The sequence below is a fragment of the Anolis carolinensis genome, chromosome 2 (genome assembly GCF_035594765.1).
Source record: "Anolis carolinensis isolate JA03-04 chromosome 2, rAnoCar3.1.pri, whole genome shotgun sequence".
Taxonomy (NCBI): Eukaryota; Metazoa; Chordata; class Lepidosauria; order Squamata; family Dactyloidae; genus Anolis; species Anolis carolinensis.
In genome coordinates this window covers 77,451,182-77,457,181 of record NC_085842.1, presented here as the reverse complement: position 1 = coordinate 77,457,181, position 6,000 = coordinate 77,451,182, and the positions used below count along the sequence as shown (strand labels likewise).

The following is a 6,000-nucleotide window of genomic DNA, read 5'->3' as shown; positions in this document are numbered from 1 at the left end:
CTCTTATTTTCAGGGGATGTCTTATTTTTCCATGAAGAAGAATTCACATTTATTGTTGAACAAAAAAATGAACATTTATTTTATACTGTACAGTAGCTGTCATCACAAACCAGCATAACCAGACAAACTGTGAATCCTATCAAGAATTTCTTGTTACTACCATTATTTCCATGGTACTCTATGGTAGGTACATTTACCAGTCCTGCATGCTCTGGTGTTCTGTTTGGCAGGCGCTGGGCATGCTTCCAAACAAAATCTTTGCTAGGTCTTACTTTCGGGGGAGGCCTTATATTTAGGAATTCAGCAAAGCTTCTACTAGGTCTTATTTTTCGGGGATGTCTTATTTTTGGGGAAACAGGGTATGTTGGATAAGTGAGACTCTACTGTAAGAGAAAGCAGGAGAGAGAGAAAAAGAGGGAGGGAGAGGAAGGAAGGGAGGGAGGAAGAGAAAATTGGAGAGAGAGAGAAAGAAGAGGGAGGAAGAAAGAAGGGAAAGAGGCAAAGAGGCGGGGGAAGAGAAAAAAGAAGAGAGGAAGGAAGGGAAGAAGGAAGGCAGGCAGAAAAGTCCTCCTGCTTCCCTCCTCCACAGGTGAGCGCGGGGGGGGGGCAGGGGGCGTGGCGAGGGCTGTGGGCGTGGCCTGGAGGGAGCGAGCCCTTCCTCCCTCCCTTCCTCTTCCCTCGACGGCACTCACTTCGGCGGAGCTTCGCCTCGGAGCGCCGCCTGCTCCTTGGAAGCCCAAAGGTAAGTGGATTGGTCTGCCTTACCTTCACTGCATTGATTCCACAGCGGAGAGGTTCCCATCCCCACAGCCGAGCGAGTTTGGAGGGAAATAGAGAGAGAGAAAGAGAGGCGGAGACTGGGCTGGGGAAGAAGGAGACGCTCCCAAGGGCCGCTCGCCGCCCGTCCCTCTCTCAGCCTCTCTGTGTGTCTCTTTCTTCCTGCTCGGCGGAGTTTCCCCGGCCTTGCACAACTCCGCTGGGTGCCTCGCTCTGGCTCCCAGGACTTCCTTCCTCGTTCGCAGAGCCTCCATGTTGCCTTTCGGGTCCTCTTCCAAACGCGAGGGGCTCTCTCGGGGGCTCCACTTTCCCCCCGTGGAAGCTCAAGGAAAGAGAGACATGGGCTTGTCCTTCAGCCCGCCAGCACCCTCCTCGCGGGAGGAATCAAACTGGTTTTTGGAAAGTTCCCTTGGGTGCCCTTACCCTGGCCAAGGAATGCAGTTTGACACAACTTGGGACTGCTTTTTGCTCCATGCTGGGGAACCCTGGGAGTTGTAGTTTTAGTGAGGCCACAGAAAAGGCTACAGACCTTGCAAATTGACCACTCACATGAATGCATATTCACTGATATTGGGCCCTCCAGGGGTTTTGGACTTCAACTCCCACCATTCCTCACAGCCTCAGGCCCTTTCCTTTTCCCCCTCGGCCGCTTAAGCGGCCGAGGGGGAAAAGGAAGGGGTCTGAGGCTGTGAGGAATGGTGGGAGTTGAAGTCCAAAACCCCTGGAGAGTCCAGGTTGGCCCATACCCATTCCACAAGGTAGCCATAGGAAACTCTGGTTCACCTTGCCAAAGCTTGTGTTGCTTTGCAGCACAACCTTCAGACCCCATTCTTCCAATCCATATTTTGCAGGAAGTCTGGCAGAAGAAAGTCAGCATACTTTCAACCACCAGATGTTCAAAACCGAAAGGCCGCACCTGTCACTGTGGGAAACACTCCGCATCTGCCTGTTTGCTTGCTTGCTCTGTAAACCTGGTTTTCCAAGAGGTCATTAGGATTATTATTGAGTTTTCCGATCTGTATGGCCATGTTCCAGAATCATAGAGTTGGAAGAGACCTCACAAGCCATCCAGCCCAACCCCCTGCCAAGAAGCAGGAAAATCGCATTCAAAGCACCCACAACAGATGGCCATCCATCCTCTGCTACAAAGCCTCCAAAGAAGGAGCCTCCACCACATTCTCTCCTGACATTTCAGCCACATCTGTGGCAGGCATCCTCAGAGGTTGTGAGGTTTGTTGGAAACTAGGCAATGTGGAATCTGTGGAATATCCCATGTGGGAGAAAGAACTCTTGTCTGTTTGAGGCAAGTGTGAATGTTGCAATTGATCACCTTGATTAGCATTGAGTAGCATTGCAGCCTCAAAGCTTGGTTGCTTCCTTCCTGGAGATTACTGCCCTAATCTCCAGCACTTTAATTCTATTCTTAATTTTATTACCTTGTGTTTTTTACACATGCTTGCCTCCCCTTGCAATTATTAATAGTTCTACCTATTATCCTGACACCCGCTGATGTATTTTATTAATGTTTTTATTGTTTTAACTACAGTAGAGTCTCACTTATCCAACATAAACGGGCCAGCAGAACGTTGGATAAGCCAATATGTTGGATAATGAGGGATTAAGGAAAAGCCTATTAAACTTCAAATTAGGTTATGATTTTACAAATTAAGCACCAAAACATCATGTTATACAACAAATTTGACAGAAAAATTAGTTCAATATGCAGTAATGCTATGTAGTAATTACTGTATTTATGAATTTAGCACCAAAATATCATGATGTATTGAAAACATTGACTACAAAAATGTGTTGGATATTCCAGAACGTTGGATAAGTGGGACTCTACTGTATATATGCTGTCATTGTGTTTTTTTTTTAATTTGTTGATTCTTGGGCTCAGTCCCCATGTGAACTGTTCTGAGCCCCCTTGGGGAGCTGGAGGCGGGTTACAAATAAAGTATTATTGCTATTACTGTATTATTATTATCCATTATTGGGAGGTGGTTAGCTAGACTTGATTGTTTATTGTCTGGAATTCCCCTGTTTTTGAGTGTTGTTCTTTATTTACTGGAAGCAGCCAAGCTTTGAAGCTGCAAGGCTACTCAATGCAAATCAAGGTGGCCAGTTGCAACATTCACACTTGGTTCCAACAGGCAAGAGTTCTTTCTCCCATGCTGGACATTCCACAGATATATAAACTCCACTTGACTAGTTTCCAACAGACCTCACAAACTCTGAAGATGCCTGCCATAGATGTGGGTGAAAGGTCAGGAGATAATGCTTCTGGAACATGGCAACCCAATTATTATGTTTATTTATTCCCTGCTTTCTCTCTACAAAAGAGACTCAAAGTGGCTTGCTGCTGCTGTAGCACAGTGCCCAGTGAGTTTGTAAAATATATCTTGTGATTTCTATCTGGGATCTGCCTCCCTGTGGTTCCCACCCATCTCATCCTAAAGCGTAGCTTACTGTTTAGTATTAGGTGAGGTTTTCTTCTTTCTCCCTAGGCCACCTTGTCTAGTGTTTGTAGGCATTTGTTTTAGTTTGGGGTGGATATGTGTTTGCTTTGTCACGCAATGTATGGCTGGGTTTGTATTAGTCATCTCTCCAGTTTTTTGACAAGTTAGGAATGTTTTGGTTGAGCACTTATTCTCATTTGTGACAACTTGGGGCCCTTTCACAGTCATATAACATGGAATATCAAGACAGAAAATTCCACGATATCTGCTTTGAACTGAGTTATTTGAGTCTACACTGCCATATAATCCAGTTCAAAGCACATAATGTGGGATTTTATTCAGCTGTGTGGAAGGGCCCTTAGTTTTCACTGGTGACATCTGGTGGGTGGGTCAATATTATATATTCCTCATTTTTGGAGTCTAACGTTTAAACCAGGAATTATATTAGATGTCTTTTTGGTTTGGTGTTGTGCCACCAAAGCCACCATTGCTTGGGAAAATGCATTCTGGTTTTGCAGGCACATAAAACCATGGTGGCCAGACATTTTGACACAGATGCCGGTTGTAAACTTCACAGTGTGTAGTAACACCACCACAGTGTATGTTGAATCCCGTAACTACGTTGCCTGACACAGAGGACTTCCTCTTCCTATGCAAACCTCAAAAGTATGCAAAGAAATCTTGTAACACTAATTGGAAGAGGTTGGTAATATAAGCATTTGTAGACTAAAGTAGGTTTAGTAGATTTAAGTTTACAAAAGCTCAAGCTACCAACTTCTTTCTCTCAGAGTGCATTGACACTGTATAATTAATTCAGTTTGACACCGCTTTAACTGCCATGACTTAGTGCTATGACTTAGTGCTATCCAACCCTGCTACTTGTAGTTTGACGAAGTACCTAAATTCTTTGACAGAGAAGTTTAAAACCTTGTAAAACTACAGCTTCCATGATTCCATAGCATAGAGCCAGGGCAGTGGTGTTGAACCAGATTAATTGTATATTATAGATGCACCTTTACTCTCTAAAGTTCTACAAGATCTCTACAAGATCTGTGTCCTGATCCAGACATAATACACCTATGGGGGCCATGTAGTATTACAACTTCTTTAGCCTTCTCTGCCAAAGAGGGCTGGTGTGTCACCAAAATACAACTCCCAGGATTCCTTAGTATTGATCCACAGCAGTTAAATGTGTCAAAGTACATTTCTTCTACAGTGTAGATGCACCCTATGTCTTTGAGGCTTCAAAAGCGACACTCATACAGCAGGTTGCACCCCACAGTATATTGCTGCTTTCTTTCGAGGTGGGATTGCTGTCTTTGAAAAGCATATTGGTAAATTGAGCAATATGCGGCTTCTTTCTGTTACAGTAGCAGTTGTGTTTCTAAATGCAATGGTTAGATATACAAATGACTGCCACTCTATGCAGGGGCCATAAAATAATTAGTTCCAGGAATCCTAGTGAGCTGTGCCTTGGAGAACAAATAGGGAGGAGTTTATTGTGGAGCTTGTAAAGATATAGGAATGCTATGGGCTGATGCAATTCGCTTATCCTTAAATCAGATTTAATGCTGATTGTGAAAACTGTGGAACCTGTTAATGGGAGGGTGAAGCAGTGTTAAACAAATCAACTCATTTACACTTTGGCTGGATTCCTGCACATGTATTGCTAAAAGCAGCTAGCTTTTTAACCAGTTGGAATTATAACTAATGAAACATAGAGGTTTCTCTATTTGTATATTCAAGTTTTTTGGAGCCCCCAATGGTGCTGTGGGTTAAACTGCTGAGCTGCTGAACTTGCTGACTGAAAGGGGGTTCGAATCTGGGGAGCAGAGTGAGTTCCCGCTATTAGCCCCAGCTTCTGCCAACCTAGCAGTTCGAAAACATGCAAATGTGAGTAGATCAGTAGGTACCGCTTCTGTGGGAAAGTAAGGGTGCTCCATGCAGTCATGCTGGCCACATGACCTAAGAGGTGTCTACGGACAATGCTGGCTCTTCGGCTTAGAAAGGGAGATGAGCACCAACTTCGAGAGTCAAATACGACTAGACTTAATGTCAGGGGAAAACCTTTACCTTTATCTTATATTCAGGTTTGATATGATAAGCACGTTTTCAGTCATGCTAGCCTTAAATGATGAGACATATCTGAAAATGCATGGTGCTGAGTGTACAGAACATTTAGTGGTCAGAATGTCAGGTTAGGATTCCTGAATTCAAGATTCAGTTCTCCCTTTCCTATCCATGATGTTTCCTAGATAACCTTGGAGAAGTTGCTGTGTTTTGGCCTCACCTACCCCAAAGGGTTTTCCTGAGATTAAGTTTCCAAGATAGAATATATATGCAGTACATGAAAGTCAATGCTTTCAAATGCATAAAGCTGTACATACTTACTTTTATAAGGATTTATAATCCATATATATATATATATATATATATATATATATATATATATTCACGTCAGGTGATACAGCAGTTTTGCTACACATTTGAAAATGCAGTATAAAGAGAAATATTACTGAGTGCAAATAATGTTAATCTTCAGGAATAGTTAAATTATCTTTGATGGGACTAATGCTAATCACTGAGGAAATCGTAAAAGAATGATGGTCCACCAACATGCCCTTATTTCAGGGCATGTGGTGGCCCACAGACCAATGCCAATCTGTGAGCCATTGGCTATTGGTCTACAGCAGGCTTCTAGGAGTCTGTGTGAATATAATGATAATGTGGTACAACTTTGGTAAAATTGGAAAAAATGAAAGTG

General features: G+C 43.5%; 1 protein-coding gene across 1 annotated transcript in view; it reads left to right on the top strand.

The window, feature by feature from the left end:
* The first annotated feature begins 600 nt into the window (after window positions 1-600).
* Window positions 601-6,000, top strand: part of prkcd (protein kinase C delta) — a 74,072-nt gene continuing 68,672 nt past the window's right edge. Inside the window, exon 1 of the mRNA XM_003217655.4 lies at window positions 601-742. The gene's annotated coding sequence lies outside the window, so the exon portion shown is untranslated. The remainder of the gene's footprint in view (window positions 743-6,000) is intronic.